Below are 18167 nucleotides of genomic sequence, written 5' to 3' on the forward strand. Positions count from 1 at the left end.
TCACATTCCTTTAGATGTTACCTACCTCCCCTAAACGTTTGTACCAATATTTTTGAGACACCCTGTATATATATATAGAATCTTTCTTTCTTTTCTTGTATTATTTCCTAATCTAATATTTAAGGTTAGGTCACTAAATATAAGGAAACCATTTCTATTATTTCCTAACCTACCATTTAAGGTCAGGTTACATAATATAACGAAAAATAAAGAAACCTTTTCTTTTTTTCGTAACAAAACCTAAATCAACAGTATAGTAAAAACACTCATGAACTCCAAAAATCTGCTTTTAATAATGAGAAAAAACATAATGAAGAATATAAAAATGAACAGAACGAAAATTTTATTAATTCAGTATCTGGCCGAATTCAGAATCGGGCTGTACCCAATACTGAATCTCTACCAAAGTTTCTTCCATCTTTAAAAGATTCATCGCTACTATTACCTGTTTACCATTCTTTACTCATAAATATACATTATAATGCCAACCAATGACTACACAATAGCTTGTCCTCTGTCACACCCACTGCCAATCATTTCATCGTTTGCCACGCCTACCTGTCAATCAGTATATCCTTCTCGATTTCGGCTCCAGACCGATAAAACCTACCATCTGTTTACTGAGCGAGCAGTGCTAGAGTCCGGTGTCAGGAAACTAATTTTCCGCGTAAGTTATCCGACATTTCTCATCGTTCTCATGTTGGCTTTCTTTACCTTAGCCCTATTTTCTTTTGTGGTTGGTTTACTGTGTCATTTTAGTGATAGTTCACATTTTTTGGCCTCGGTGTTATCTCAAGTCAGCACTGGTCTAAATTTATTATTTATTGGCTATATTTAATATTTTTCTAATTTTTTTTAACACATGTTCCTACGATATAGCTTGCATTTACACTTCTGTCTTCATTATTTATTTGTTTCTTCACTCATTTTCTGCTTTTTTTTATATATATGTTCGGACCTCCATATAATGAAATCGATCGTTTGCTTGAAAAAAATTCATTATACAGAAATTTAGTTATAAAGGAATATGACCTTTTCAACAATGAAAAATACTGTAATTCAACTCAGAAATATAGGAAAAAAATTAGAAATAAGTGGGAATGAATAAATTTTCTAACATTTTAAAACAATTAATTTATTAATACACACATTAAGAAATGACTACTTACATGATGCGCACAATATATTAGTACACTTATAAGAATTATGTCATGAAATATTTGGTTATTTTTTGTTGTACACTGGATTTTACTGTACATTGTTCATAAAAATGTTCGCATTTGTTTAAGAATTCAAATATATTTTCTGGCACATTTTCTTCACACTGAAGCCCTCGATGCAAAGATTCAAATGCTGCCTACATTTCGTGTTTGGAAGGTTTAATATTGCACTCATTGCCCTTATTTTCATCCAACTCATCATCGATATTGTCACTAGTTCTTTGAATACTCTCCAAAATGTTGGAGTCATTCGGATATTCAGCTACTATGACATCGCTATCAACTCCTAAAAATTCTTCAAGAACAAATCTATAACAGAATCTATAGGTTGGTTGGTTTCTATTCTCAGTATAATTTTTTTCAGTATGTGCCTTCAGTAGTGCATTTTCAAATTCTTGATAATGCCTTGGTCCATTGGCTGCAGTTTAGACGAGGTATTTGGAGGGAAGAAAACAAGCTTCACACTTATAAGTTTCGAAATTACCGAGTGAAGGTGGGCAAGGCAATTGTCGACAGTCAAAGAGATTTTTCTGTTTTCTTTGTCATCTTTCTATTGAAATTTAAAATCCACTCTTCAAAAATTTCACTTGTCATCCAAGCCTTTTTGTTGTAGTTGTAGTCCAACTCTAACAACTTTACTCCTTTGAAACATCGGGATTGTTTACTTTTGCCTATTACTAAAATCTTCAGTTTTTCATTACCAGCCATATTTGCACCAATCAAGATTGTAATTCTTTCTTTACTGTTTTTACCACCTACACATTTGTTCACCTTTAAAAGTCAGTGTCCTATTCTGCAAACATTTAAAAAATAGACCTGTTTCTTCAACGTTGAATATGTCTTTGGGCTCATAGTTCTCCATAATTTTTTTTCAAAACTCTTTCTTTCCAATGGGCACAGACTTCCTCAATTAAAATGCCACTTTCAAAAGAAATAACTTTTTCAAGTAAGCCATGGCGCTTTTTAAATTTGGAAAGTTTTATGCCCCAGAAAAGATGCATACTCTGTAGCCTTTTCTTTTATTAATGGCCCTGATATCGGCATGTTTTGTTAACAGGAGAGACTGCTTCTACAGGGATGGGATACACTTAAATAGAAAGGGTGCAAGAATGTTTGCTGATGCTATCGAGGCAGTGTTAGGTGGGTCGGAAAACTGTTAGATTGGGGGTATACAAGGACTAATAGATTAACAGTAGCCACTGGCAGAGGTGAAAGTAATTCTTGTACTGCTTCTATTGGAATGAGCTGCAGCCTGGAAAATAAGATGAAGGATATTTCAGAGACTGCTGGGAATCATTGGCATACAAATAAACACATAGGTTGTGTTAGGGTAGCTAAGAAAAAGAACAGGTGCATGTATACTTGCGTGTACACGAATGCTAGGAGTTTAGTAAATAAATTTGATGAATTTGAGGTATTGCTCAAAACATCAAAGGCAGATATTGTGGGGATTTCAGAGACGTGGTGTCACACAGATATAAGGAATGCAGAACTGGAATTTGGGGAGTACAATGTCTACAGAAAGGATAGACAGGGTAGGAAGGGAGGAGGGGTTATGCTATTAGTTAAGAAATACATAAAATCCAAGTAAGTGAAGCCAGTCGACATTGCTGGACAGTGCAGTGTCGAGTCAGTTTGGTGTGACATAAGCAGTGGGAGATCAAAATTGAGAGTAGGAGTGTGCTATAGGCCTAATGACTCTGTTGAGTATAATAAGAAACTGTACGGGGAAATAGAGTGGGCCAGTAAATCAGAGAGTCTTATAATGGGGGATTTTAATTTCCCAGATATTGACTGGAATTTGGGGGCTGGTCACTCACACACTAGCAAGGCTTTTGTGGATTTATTGGATGATTGTTTTCTACATCAGCATGTTCGGGAAGCAACGAGAGGGAGCGATACTCTTGATTTGATTATCACTAGTGATTCTTCATGCATTAAGAATCTGCAGGTAAATGAACCACTAGGTGGCAGTGATCACAGTGTGCTGAAGTGGGATTTACTCAAAGAGGTAACTACCATTAGGGGTAAAGGGAAGGGTTATTGCTTTCGTAAAGGCGACTACGATGGACTGAGACAGTATATAAATTCTATACAGTGGGACCAACTGATGATGTTACCAACAGCAAATTCAAAATGGGAAGCATTCAAAGAACTTGTCTTGGAAGCTACTAGGCTTTACATACCAACTAAGAAATTTTGTTCAAGGTTTAGGCCTAAGTGGATGTCAGATGAACTAATGAGACATATGGCAGAGAAGAAAAATGCATGGGATACATTCAAATTAACACGGGACACAGAAGCCTATGATAGATACAAGTTGATCTGTAACCAAGTTACAAAGGAGGTTAGGCAGGCGAAGGCAGATTACGAGAAATCTTTGGCAAGGGATGCAAAGAAAAACAGCAAAGAGTTTTTACTTATGTAAACTCTAGAAGGAAGGGGATGAATCAGATTGGTCCACTTGATATTGATGGGTCAGATGTTGATGATCCTGCTCAGGTAGATAACAAACTGAATGAATATTTTGCATCAACATTCACACATGAGGAGTTATTCAGCGAGGGGAATGCCAGAGGTGTATTCAACTCTGGCAGTAAGCTAGAGAATCTTGTAATAACTGAGAGTAAAGTGGAGGAGAAATTGTTGAAGTTAAATACAAGAAAGGCACCTGGGATGGATGGGATCTATCCAGTTATATTAAAGGAGGCAGCAAAGGAAGTAAGCAAACCCTTAGCCATAATTATGAGAGCTTCCTTGGACTCAGGGGAAGTACCCACGGACTGGAGATGTGCAAATGTGACCCCAATTCACAAAGTAGGATCAAAGGGCGACACAAGTAATTATAGACCTGTTAGTTTATCTTCTGTTCCTGGAAAATTAATGGAGGCACTGGTTAAAGAAGCACTGCAGGATCATCTAGACAAGACTTCAGTTATAGCTCAGACACAGCATGGTTTTGTTAAGGGGAAGTCTTTCCTGACCAATTTGATTGGATACTATGATGCAGTCACAAAAGAACTGAATGCAGGGAATAACTTTGATATTATATATTTGGATCTTAGAAAGGCTTTTGATACTGTTGCACATGGAAGACTGCTGCACAAATTGGAGCAGTGTGGCATTGTAGGCAAATTGCTGCTATTGATAAAGGGGTGGGTGAGGGGGAGAAGACAGAGAGTGGTAATCAATGGACGCTGCTCATTGTGGACTAATGTTATTAGTGGAGTCCCTCAGGGATCAGTATTGGGTCCATTATTGTGTTCTGTATTTATAAATGATATCGATGATGGTATATCAAGCTTAATGTCCAAGTTTGCAGACGATACGAAGGTTGGCAGGGTTGTCAAGGACACTACTGACACTATGCTACTGCAACAGGATCTGGAAAGGTTGAGCAGATGGGCTGAGAGGTGGCAAATGAAGTTTAACATTGACAAATGTAAAGTACTACATATGTGAAACAGCAACCCCAGAGCAACGTATCAATTCTGTGGTACCACACTGACAGTGGTAGAGAATGAAAGGAACCTGGAGGTGGTTGTGCAGGCAGATATGAAGTTTTCTGAACAGTGCAGACAGGCTGCAAGAGTAGCTCATGGTGTATTGTCGATGATATATAGGAATTTTTCTAGCAGGGATAAGGAGGTGATTATTCCCTTGTATAAGGCAATGGTCAGACCGCACCTAGAGTACTGTATACAGGTCTGGAGGCCTATTTCAAGAAGGATGTAGAGCTGCTGGAATGAGTACAGAGAAGGGCAACAAGATTAGTGAATGGAACAAAGGGGTGCTCTTATGAAGAAAGGCTTAAGCTTTGCAAATTACAGTGTCTGGAGACTAGGCACTGGCGAGGTGATCTGATAGAGGTGTATAAAGCCTTGACTGGTTTGAGCATGCTCAGTGCTGATGGGATTCTTCCTCTTGCTCAGAATAATCACCTGAGAGGGCATAAATTCAAATTGAGAAAGGACAGATGTAGGATAGAAGTGAGGAAATTTGCCTTTAGCCAGCGGGTGGTTGGTTGGTGGAATAGACTTCCATCCCTTGTCGTGGAAGTTGATAGCCTAAATAAGTTTAAGGCTCAGCTGGACAGGTATTTCGAACGAACAGAGGGGTGAAGTGGAAGTGGTTATTTTTTTATTTATTTATTTTTTTTTTTTTTTTGGCTGATGCTGCATAAGCTTGCTTTCTTGCATCAAATGCCTCTACTAATGCTAATGCTAATGTTTTGGTCTCAAATCAACTTCATCCACTTAAACTGCTTCATCGACATCTTTGTATAGGCATAATTTCGCACGCTTCCAACTGGTTCCCATTTTCTCAAACAGTTTGAGAATCGCTACAAGATTTTTCAGAATGGTTGACACACTTCTGGCAGGGATATCAAATTTTAAAGCGATTTCTTTTTTTTAATGCCCTGATCTGTACTATTAAGCACCTCCACTTTTTGTATTACACTCAAAAATTTCCTCTTAGACATTGTAAGGTTACTCGCACAGCAGCAAACAAAACTGATTTACGGACCACTTGTACCTACCATACAGACACAGGTGAAATTTAGGGAAAGTATGGATGACTCATTTCTTCAAAACAACAGATGAATTTCCAGGATAAAGGAAAATCACTCTCTCTCCTAATTCTCTAATAGGGTGATTGCAGTAGAAAACAGGTTGACCAGAGCTAATGTCCGTGTTGAGAATATGCCTTAATCTTTGCCAATGGTTGTGGACACATAGATAGCAGTTTCCCAGTGCGACTTCTCGGTACAGTAAATGCTTTACTGGCAACACTAAATTTTGGAATGCTCTTAAGAATTAAATCCTTTAGCTATTAAAAGCTGAAGTGATTAATTCTTAATCCTTTTAGCTCTTAATTCATGCTTTCTACAGCATCATCTCTATTGCATAAAGGCCAGAGGTGCAAACAGTGCGTACCCAGGTCTCTCGAAATTAGTTCATTATATGGAAATTTTCTTTATTATATGGAAACATTTTCAATGTAATGACCAAGGGGAAATCAAAAAAGTTTGCTATATAGAAAAATTCACTATATGGAAGTTCGTTAAAGAGAGGTCCGACTGTATATTGCTTTTACGTGCGCGCACGCATGCACGCACGCACACACACTTATATATATATATATGTACACACACTGTAAATACTATGGGTTTTTTTTTTTTTTTTTCTCAAATACCCCACATGTATTTTCTTGACTACTCCACATACTTTTTCCTCAAAAACTGGAACCAAAATTTGGGTGTGCTGCTTGTTTGTGAATTTAATTTTTAGTTTTAGATTTTTCCTATGGCCCAGACAAGTGAATAAAAATGGTGCATTTTTATTAATCAGTATTTTTCCTAACAGTTTTTATTAACTTCAATGTTTTTTTATTCACCTCTTTGGCCCTATTCCATGGCCTCCTTGCTCCCCAGATATCATGCCTCTTTTTATGGGGCTGTGTAAAGGACAGAGTGTATGCAAAGGTTAATAACATCACAGAATTTAAGCACTGGATTGAAGAGACATTAGCTTCCATCAAGCAAGACATGCTTCTTAATGTTTGGAATGAAATCATCTATTACCTTGATGTTCTGCATGCTACTAATGGGACTCACTTGGAAGTTTACTGAATTCTGGTTTACTGAAGTATTGAATGAACTCAGAGCCATGCAAGGGCAAGGCAAATGAGGCTCTTGCTTCAGGTTAAAAGCTGAAAGGAGCGCCAAAAGAAAGATTAAATAATTGCAAACATTTTTAATTTTATGTTTTGATTATTCCAATCCATTTATCACCTTGCTTTTGCTAGACAAAAATCTTTGTCACACCACTGTACAGATACCAAGCTCTGCATGCCAGTGCTATCTGGGGTGCCATCATAGTTGTTGCTCCACTGGTTGTCATTTTTATAACCTCAATTTTAAATTTTTATTAAAATGTGTACCAGAAATGTATTTTAAATAAGTCATTTTTAAAATTATTATTTTTTAAAATATTTTAGGGAGGTCACAATTTTTCATTCTTTCCTCAGGTACTAAATTGGCTCAGCACAGTCCTGAATGAACTATGGTAGTCTACTTAATTTAAACAAAAATTTCTTGAGTTATGTTATTAATTGCCGAAAACCGTTTTCAGATAGCTCCTAAAATAATGAATTTATTAAGGCTTATAATGGGGTGAATAATTTATGGACACCCTATATTTTGTTTATTACCAAGAATTATTAAAATGCAACTTGGAATGTTACACTACATAGAAAGTTAGATTTCTCTATTGGAAATGAAAATCCCTATTTCCTAGCAACATATGCAATTCATTCAGATATCAGGGTCGTGTGATTTTCGATGGAACTGAAATAACAACACCAGTATTGTTCAGAGAAATGAAAAGTAGTGAGTAATGGAAAATTCTTTTCTCATTCAGTTCACAAGATAGACAGAAAATTTATTTTCTGTCTATCTTGTGAACTCCTCTGACTGTTTGGTCATCCCAGAGTATAAACAGAAAATTTATTTTATTTATTTATATTATTTTTTTAAATATTTAGTATTTTATACAGGAATCCCTTACCAATCATAGGGGATATGCTCCTGTAGAGTACCATGATTGGCAAGGCAAAAGACCTATAGAAAATTTGTGTTAGGGGAAAAACAAAAAAAGAACCAATAATTATGCAATAAATCATATGAAAAAAAGAGCACAGTAATTTCATTTTCCATTTAAACAAATAATGATGAAAATGAAACTTTATCATCATAAAAATGATGATAAAGTTGATTTTTAGTTTTAGATTTTTCCTATGGCCCAGACAAGTGAATAAAAATGGTGCATTTTTATTAATCAGTATTTTCCTAACAGTTTTTATTAACTTCAATGTTTTTTTATTCACCTCTTTGGCCCTATTCCATGGCCTCCTTGCTCCCCAGATATCATGCATCTTTTTATGGGGCTATGTAAAGGACAGAGATCAATAAGAAAAACATGATTACAACAAGGTGTTGGAACAACTAGATATACATACACACATTCATTTTTCTTGTGCTCATTGAATATTTAGAATTCATTTTAATATTTAGAGGACATAGTAATGGATAAAATAAATGTTAATTTACATTACTCTGCAACACAGTAATATTTGGTATTATGAAAACAAGTCCAAAATATGTTCAACAAAAATGTAAATCTAGACAGAAACAGGAAAATCTATATGAAGTCAGCAAGACATCCATGCATAACACTGTTATATATCAAGGGTCACTGCCAGACTGCTTCTGGACTGCCAGCAGTTTTTTATAGATCATAAGTGATCTGACATAGGTCAATAATTTGTGAATAAAGTAATCATTTTAATTTTGCACTTTTGTAAGTCCTCTTAATTTGATCACACATTGAAAGACCCTTTCTTTGTGTTCTGTACTAAAATGAAATAAAACATATTATCATAATATTTACTTAACATTTTATTAATTTTAAGCCAAAAGGGATCTAGACCGGGACAAGTTAACATTTTTACTAATATGGACCATGGTTAGTGAGTGCAAGTGTACCATTGGGAAGGTAGATTGTAAACAAATCTGTGCTAGGAACTAGAAAGGTAGATTTATTGAGAATGGCATGCTTGCCCCAGAGTCAAATTGTAAGAAAACCCCATAACTAGGCTCCTGTGTCCCTATTTTTAGCACCTCTAAAAATATGTGTATCAAACTCACAGACTACCTGAATTAATCTTGCTCTGTCTCATAGACCCACTTGTATGATCTCTAGGAGGCAGGAGCAGTGATTGTCATATTATTTTGTTTAAGGAGATTGGACTGAACCACACATACATAAAAAAAAAATTGGATTGTAAAATTTTGGTATACAAATATAAAATAATGTTATCTCAGAGTCATGGTTTGCATACCCATGATTGGGAAGGTATATATATATATATATGTATAATATTATGTTTATTTGAGAGGAGGTAGAGAGCATGAAATGTATAAAGGATTATAGTTCAAGATTACTACATTAATAGTAGAAAGATCCAGCAACTATAAGGAATGTAGATAAAAAATATATAGACTATTAGTATGGGGTAAAGTATAGTCTGAAAGAACTATTTGTTGAATCCATAATAAAATTGCAAGAAAGTACCTGTAAAAAAAATATGAAAATTAGTAATGTGAAATTACTTATTGTTGCAGTTACGATGTTTTAGTGTTTTCTTCAGGAGTCAGCCGCCAAAACCAAGTTAAATGGAGAATATTCCTCAGCACCTGCAGTGTCGGTGCTAGCCGCCTCACCTGTAATTTTTACATTGTGAATTCTGGTCCAATTTTTGAACTGAGAAACCCAGCCTCTTCTAGCCGAAAATTATACAATTTCTCCCAATTCCTCATTAATTTCATTGAACAAGCTCCTAGCCTTGTCCATAACCACTACCTGTGTTACAGGAATGTTATATTGGTTCATATCATCTATCCACAGCGCTGATTACTTCTTTATCGTCTCCATTATCTCACTCCTTGAATTAGTTGTTCTAGAAATGCCTACATTAACAATTCCTCTAATTAACAATTCCTTGAACTTGCTTGATCTTCTCAGAATTATTCATAATGGTTATAACAGTGGAAGGTGTACACCTCCGAACGGCACTCACCAGATTCCACACAACGAATGATGTCCATTTTCACTTTTAATTGTTAGAGATTTGTAGCTTTTTTTAACATGTGCAGACACAGATTTACCACTATGCTTAGAAGACATGGTGGTTTCAAAATTTATTTAAAATAATAAGGCACTAACGAACACAGAAAATTATTAAAATTAAAGGCACAGCTCACAACACGTGCACACTGGCAGACGAAGAGAAAAGCAACTGATGATGACACTAGTACCTACTAGTGTCATCATCTAGGTACCCACTTCCTGTGCTGTGTTTATGTTTTCAAATTTTCTTTTTATATTTTGTTTTCTGCATCTTGTTTTCCAGGCTGCTGCTCATTCTGATAGAAGCAATGCAAGAATCACTTTTGCCTCTGTCTGCAGCCACTGTGAATCTTTTAGTCTGTGTATCCCCCCCCAAGCTAGCAGTTTTCCGACCCACCTAACACTGCCTCGATAGCAGCAGCAAATATTCTTGCATCCTTTCTATTTAAGTCTCTCCCATCCCTGTTAACAGTCTCTTCTGTTAACAAGCACAGACCAGGCTGAAAAAAATTCTACCCCTTGAGCCTTGCACAATCTCTCCAGGGCCGAATTGATTGACAAGGCTCTCATCATATCCCTTATCGTCATTTTTTTCCCCCCCATTATTATTTTAAAAGAGCATTAATGTGAAACAGTGTAAATTAGTATTAGTAATGGCCGCATGGTGCAAGAAAGCCTATGGCTTATGCTGCACCAGCCAAAAAAAAAAAAAAAAAAATCCGAACAAAACAATGATAAAAACAAAAAATAAATAAATAATAATAATTAATAAAAAAAAAGGAAATTAAACCTATCATCCTATGCGCTTCCCTTACCCGAAAGTACTATCCAGATGACCTTTGAATTTCCCCAAACTGTCGACCTCTACCACCCATGAAGGCAACTTATTCCAGCAATTTATAACTCGCTGGCTAAAATAAAACTTCCTGCAGTCCAATCTAAACATTTCCCCCCCCCGTAACTTGAATTTATGTCCCCTAGTTCTAGCATCATTTATAATCTTGAAAATTTCGTCCTCATTCATTTTACTGATGCCTCTCAGAGCCTTAAACACCTCAATCAAATCTCCTCTAAGGTGTCTAGTTTCCAAACCCACATATTCGAAGTCTTTTTTCATAAGGACGCCCTTTTGCCGATCTCACCAGGCGAGTTACCCGTCTTTGCACCCTTTCAAGAAGCTCGATGTCTTTCTTTAGGTGCGGTCTCCATACTTGAACACAGTATTCCAAGTGTGGGCTAACATAAGCCTTATATAATGGGATTATCATGTCCCTATCTCTACTTGCAAAAGTTCGATAGATCATCGATAGGACACCATGGGCCTTCCTTGCAACCTGTTTACAATGCTCAGAGAATTTCATGTCTGACCGTATCGTAACACCCAAGTCCCTTTCCACCAGTACTGGGTTTAGTTGAACTCCACCAAGTGAATAAGTTATTTTGGAATTACTGTTTCCCAGGTGTAATACCTTACACTTTGTTGGATTAAAGCATAGCTGCCATTTTTCTGACCATTTCTGAAGTCTATCTAGGTCTCTCTGAAGAAGCTCAGCTTGACAGTGATCATTAACTACTCTACCAATTTTAACATCATCTGCAAATTTAGACATCACGCCCTCTATCCCTTCATCAATGTCGTTTATGAAAATTAAAAACAACAGTGGTTCTAATACTGATCCTTGGGGAATCCCACTTCTTACATCAACCCAATCTGAGGAATAGCCATTTATCACAACCCTTTGCCTCCTGCCCTGAAGCCATCCTTCTATCCATCTAAGGATTTTCCCAGTGATTCCAACCTGTTCCAGCTTATAAAGCAACCACTCATGTGGGACTGAGTCAAAAGCTTTGTTGAAATCTAAATAAACAATGTTGAAATTATTCCCTAAATCCAGCTCGTGAGTGACCCTTTCGAAATAGCGAACCAGATTTGTTAAACATGATTTTCCCTTTACAAAACCATGCTGAGTATCCTTGAGAATTTCAATTCGATCCAAATGATCCTGAATTCCACCCTTGATCATTGCCTCCATGATTTTCCCTACTACTGAAGTCAGACTGACAGGTCGATAATTTCCAACTTCACTTTTAGAGCCACCCTTATGTACGGGAGATACATTTGCACTTTTCCAATCCAAGGGAATCTCCCCAGAGTCTAGCGATGCTCGCATAATTAGCCTCAATGGTTCAATGCACTCGCTTGCCGCCTCCCTTAAGATTATAGGGTATATTCCATCAGCTCTAGGAGCCTTACTGGTCTGTAGGCTCGAAAGTTTTTTCATTAAATAATCTTGCGAAATTTCAATATCATTAATTACATATTTTTTAACTTCGCTCCCACAATTTCCCATTGCCACAAAAGGTTTTTCATTTGTAAATATCATTGCAAAATAACTGTTGAGTTCATCTGCAGTGGCAGCTGGTGTATTTAATACTATCCCCTTTCCCTTACGTAAAGGTCCGATCTGGTTTGTCCTGCTCTTCTTGGCATTTATATATGTGAAGAATTCTTTATCCCCCCCCTCTTTGCTCTGTTTGCTTGTGATTTCTCATAAACTGCCTTTGCCTGTCGAACCTTTTCTGTGGCTCTATTACACATCACCTTGTAACTGTTATAGGCTTCAGTACTTTTTATTGCTCTGTAACCTTTCCATGCCACCTTTTTCTGCTCAAGTAATGTGGCAACTTTACTATTCATTCAACTTGGAACCCTCCTCGTGGAGTATTATTTTAATGGTATGTATGCATTCAAGGCATCTGTGATTAATGTTTTAAAAGCGTACCACAGTTCAATTGTATTCATTCTCTGCGCAATATCTACCCAGTTAATAGAGGCCATGTAGTACCTTAAGGCATCGTAATTTCCTTTTCTGAAATTAAAACCCGTTCCTTTGCCTTTTACTTCTGCTACTTCTCTCGTCATCATCCACCATAGAACTCCGTGATCACTTCCTGCTACTGGTTCCTCTACTGTCAGCCCTGTTATGTCATCTGATTCATGTGTGATGATGAGGGCTAGGATATTCTTTTCTCTAGTACTTTCCCTGACATGTTGATACAAATAACAGTCATCTAGTTGATTTAAAAATTTTGTTTCCCATGTCGAGTTTCCTTCCCATTTACTCCAATCAATTAGAGGCAAATTGAAATCACCCATAATAAGGCAATGACGCTTACTTGCCCATTCCATTTGCATGTAGAGGGTTTTGTCATAATCTTCACAATCACCTAGTCTGTAGATTACTCCTACTTGCATTATACCTTTGTTTCCAATTATCTCACACCATACAGACTCTATACTAGCATGTGAAATGTCTGAATCCGGGAAAGCTATCATCACACTCAGGCTGCTTCTGATAAGAAGCTTTATCCCACCATCCCTTCTATCTACCCTATCCTTCCTAAATACATTATACAAGCCGTACTTAGACTCATTATCCTCAATTTCCGGGTGGCACCACGTCTCTGTAAGCCCTATTATGTCCACGTTACTTTTTTTAACCAGCAATTTGAATTTGCTCATTTTATTGACGACACTTCTAACATTATTGTATAAACAATTAAGATTTACTGTTCTTGTATATTTAACAATCCTAACACAGCCCTTGAAGTTTTTTAGGCTCTCTTCCCTGATATTAGCTACCCGCTCACGTGAAACGTTTCTGCCCCCAGAACATCTAGATAATACGTCCAGTTGGGGTAACAGATAAGAACACTTAAGGTATGTGTAAGAGTTACTTTGACCAATATTATCAGATAAATGCGTGTCAGTATTACCCACATCCCCCCTAACTAGCAGTTTCCCCGAACCTTTAAGGTATCCTCAATAATACTGGCAAAAACATTTGCACCACATTTGTTTAAGTGTATCCCGTCTCTACAAAACAAATTCCTTCTACCTACAAGTGTGGGCCATGCTGATAGAAATTTCCCCCCTAAAGCCTTGCAGATTCCTTCAAGTCTTGAGTTAATCCACAAGGGTCTTAACATATAATCCCTCCTGTCGTGTCTGGGCAGAATTGCTGACACATAGACATTATGGCCTAGCTCGTGACATTTCCTCAGCACAGTCCTGTATTTTTCCAACAAATCGTCAGATTGTGTACGTTTAATATCATTAGTTGCATATTATTTAATATCATAAATAATATTCTCTTTACCCCCTTTAAAATCTAACAATCTGTTGGTGACATCATCAATAGTTGCTCCCGGCAGACATACCCTGGTTCTACTCCACCTGTCATTATTATTGGCGCCTCCGTAGCCAGGTGGGAACGAGCAGCAGTGCGTAGCACATGCTTCTTGATTAGACCGGGGTTCAAGCCCGTCACCACCAAATACAGAGGATGCGGAAAGGTCAGGGAATGACCACCGCATATACCGGAGCAATATGGCCTTAGTTGCTAATGCTCCTAAAAACTAAATAACAAACAAACAAACTGTCCTTATTACAAAAAATATTCCCCGTTTCCCTGACAATGGAGTCTCCTAAAAAAACAATGTCCTTTTTAACCATAGTAGTTTGCACTTGGTTTTTCTGTTTTGAGGCCCGAATCGGGTGTGCATCACTTGGTATATTGTTGGAGTGTTGAGTCCCTGATGTGCTACCAGATGCATTATTCTCGAGGGCAAGCACCTGTTTTTTCAGGGACTGAAATTATTCCATCAGTGCACCAAATTGTAATTTAAGATCGGTGCACTCCTGACATCGATCACAAAGAAAAGAATCCCCAGGTGAGGTAGGATTAGTCACCGGGTCAACCTTGGAAAACATTCCACAGGTTCCAGAAAGGATTAAATCATTACTCACCCGTAAATCGCCATCGGCTATTTCCGTGTAAGTCACGATACCCTGTGATGTGTTAAAGGCAGATCTCGTAACTACCATTATAAAATTAAATAAATATCAATGAAAGTTAACTTTAAAAAATTATATCTATAATATTATTAAAATCAAACTGTTACAGGAAAACCTATAACAAAATAATCCAAAAATATCTAAATAAATTAAATATTTAAAGGCACTATCCAAAAGTAAACCACTTAACTGAGGAGCCCTGACTAAGCGCATCCTCTCACCTCGAATGCCAACACTGAACTCCCTGAATTGAAGCATCATAAAGCAGGGCCCACCTGTACTGGTCTGCTGTAGTAACAATTCCTGTTTCTATTATTTTACCCTGCTAGGTGAAGGAAAATAAATTTATTTTTGACAGTAGCCTCATGGTAAAGAAGCATTTAGATTGCTTTGTTAAATCCCTAATTTTTTCAAAAACAAATCTTTCCGCTGTAGTGTTTTTTTTTTTTGTTTTTTTTTTGTTGCGGACAATATAATTAGTATTAGTAAAGGCACATGATGCAAGAAAGCAAGCTTATATAGCATCAGGCAAAAAAAAAAAAAAAAAACTTTCTCCCATCCACTCACTCCAAATGTTTGTCTAGTTCTGCCTTGAATCTGTTTAAGCTATCAACTTCTACAATGACAGATGGAAGTTTGTTCCAGCAATCAACCACACGCTGGCTAAAGGCAAACTTCCGCACATCTATCCTGCAACTGTCTTTCCTTGATTTGAATTTATGCCCTCTCAGGCGATTATTCTGAGCAAGAGGATGAATTCCATCAGCATTGAGCATGCTCAAACCATTCAAGGCTTTATACATCTCAATCAGATCACCTCGCAGGTGCCTAGTCTCCAGACACTGCAATTTGCAAAACTTAAGCCTTTCTTCGTAAGAACAACCCTTTGTTCCATTCACTAACCTTGTTGCCCTTCTCTGCACTTGCTCCAGCAGCTCTACATCCTTCCTAAGATGAGGCCTCATTTTGCATCTTTTTTCTTTTTTTTTTTTTATGTGAACCCCAAACACGAGAGGTATTAGAACCTATAGTACTTAGTACCGTGCTTGGGTTGAAGGTTGAGAAGACGACAGAAGATATTTGTTGACATTGGACTTGAACTTCTGTAGATTGCATCTGCATTCATGCATGAATAAGTATTTAGGGTAGGAATACCAGAACTATACCAGATATTACTGGGAGTTAAACAATTTTGTGATAACTGAGAAGAAAGTTTTGTAGCTAAAAGTAAATAAGGCACCTTGGGCTGTGGCAGTGAAAGGAATATCAAAAGCATTAAATCTTATAGATGAAGGCATAAATCTGTTAGTTGATGAAGACCCTTGAATGAAGCTCTAAAGTGCAACATAAATTTATGCTAGAACTTGGTTGCTACTATGAGTTGTTGCATGAGAAGAGGCAACATGCAAAGCAACTAATTCTGTATTCCATTTTCAACTGCTCAAGGGAGCAGTCAAGTCAGCCCTCCACCTCCCATATTAGTGTAATACCCCCACCTATATGGCCCGAATTAGAAGGAATGGAATCTGACCATGATGATTCCACTTATCAATCTGCCTAAGGCCACCTTCCACCCCTGTCTCTCTCAATTGTTGTTTGTGTTGTACTGTATATGTTGGTTATAGTGAACATACTTTTTCTTACTGTTCAAAAAAAAAAAAAGAAGTAAATCAATAAAGATGAATGAATCTCTTTGGTTTCTCATCATTTTCTTTAGAGTTCCCACTCTTCTAACCGAAGAAAATGAATGGTGTGTACCAGTAGGGGTAACTTAACTAGATGTAAGAGCTACTCTCGTAGGCCTATTATCAAATTTTTTGGTGATTGTTTACATTACACTTCAATTTAAATTGCACGAGACATTCTGGAATGCAACCCTTGTATAAATTAAGAAATCACTGTGCTTGGATTTTACTAAAACTTTTGACACTGTTCCACATGAATGACTGCTGTACAAACTGGATCAGTGTTACATTGGGGGAAAGTTACTACTATGAACAAAAGGATGGTTGAGTGGCAGAAGATGATATCATTATTATATCCAGGTATCGTAAAGGGGGCATGATGACCAAGTTTTTGACTGTTTTTTTTTTAGATAGACCTAGGAACACTTATACACATTCTTATGTATGCCCCTGGATGATATCGATGAAGGCATATCAAACCTGTTGTCTAAGTTTGCAGGTCATACAAAGGACAGATGGAATGAGAAGTTGCAATTGAGTTTTAACATTGATAAATCCAAGGTACTGCATATGCACAGCAGTAATCTCAAATTGATATAATTTGGGTTGTATACCACACTCAAGGTGATTGAAAACAAAAGAGGCGTAGGTATAATTGTCTGTCCAATAATAAGTTCTTTGAGCAGTGCACACAGGCTGCTAGGACAGAGCTCATGGGGTTTTGTTAAATGACATACAGGAATTTTTCCAGCAGGGACAAGGAAGTGATTATCACATTGTATAAGGCAATGGTTCAGCTGCATCTTGAGTACTTACTGCATTGCATACAGGTCTGGAAGTCTCATTTTTGTGGATCTTTTGGAATGGTTGCAGAGAAGAGCAGTTAGATAAATCAGGGGGCTCAAAATGACACTTACCAAGAAAGACTTTAGTGATAAAAATTGCAGTGTCTGGAAACTAGGCACTGCAAGCAGACCCAAGGCAACTGGGGCTGATGGAATCTAACCTATTAAGAGGCAGTAAAAGAGATAAGCAAACCTTTGGCCATAATTGTGAGAGCAGCCTTGGATTCAAGGAGGGGTGGCCCTTATAGATTGGAGATGTGCAGTTGTGTCTAAAAGATTAAAACATTTAAAGCTTTAAAAGGACTGAATAAACTAAATTCTGATTGCATCCTTTCTCTTTCTTAGATAACACACATAAGGGAATATAAATTGAAAAAGTACAGTTGCAGAATAGATAAGCTAAAATTTGCTTTCAACCAAGAAGTGGTTGATTAATGGAGGAAACGTTCATGCCTTTTTTTTTTTTTTTTTTGTGGAAGTGAGTAGTTTGAATAAATTTATGGGAGAATTAGTTGATGGACAGATGATTCGGCTAACTTTTTTTTTTTTGCTGATACTGTTTAAACTTGCTTTGAATAGTCATATAATGGACATAAATCCTGTTGCAGCAGTGTAGCTGCTGCAAAAAATTCTAGAAAAGTTTAGCAGATGGGCTGAGAGTTGGCAAATGAAGTTTAACATTGACAAATGTAAAGTACTACATATGGAAAGCAGTAACCCCAGAGTAACGTATCAACTCTGTGGTACCACATGGACAAAAGTGTATTTAGTGTCTAACGGCACCAGGGGTTTCCCCCATCTCCGCGTTGCTTTCATTGTGGGTGTACCAGTTCACTGGGAAGGCCAGAGATTTAAAAGTGTATGGATAT

The 18167-nt window shown here is 37.1% G+C and overlaps 1 protein-coding gene across 1 annotated transcript in view; it reads left to right on the plus strand.

The window, feature by feature from the left end:
* The window catches only part of Tfb4 (transcription factor B4), a 108728-nt gene that overhangs the window by 33437 nt on the left and 57124 nt on the right, over positions 1–18167 (plus strand). The gene's annotated exons all lie outside the window — the stretch shown is intronic.

This window comes from Mastigoproctus giganteus, chromosome 1 (genome assembly GCF_048544385.1).
Source record: "Mastigoproctus giganteus isolate SK-2022 chromosome 1, ASM4854438v1, whole genome shotgun sequence".
Taxonomy (NCBI): Eukaryota; Metazoa; Arthropoda; class Arachnida; order Uropygi; family Thelyphonidae; genus Mastigoproctus; species Mastigoproctus giganteus.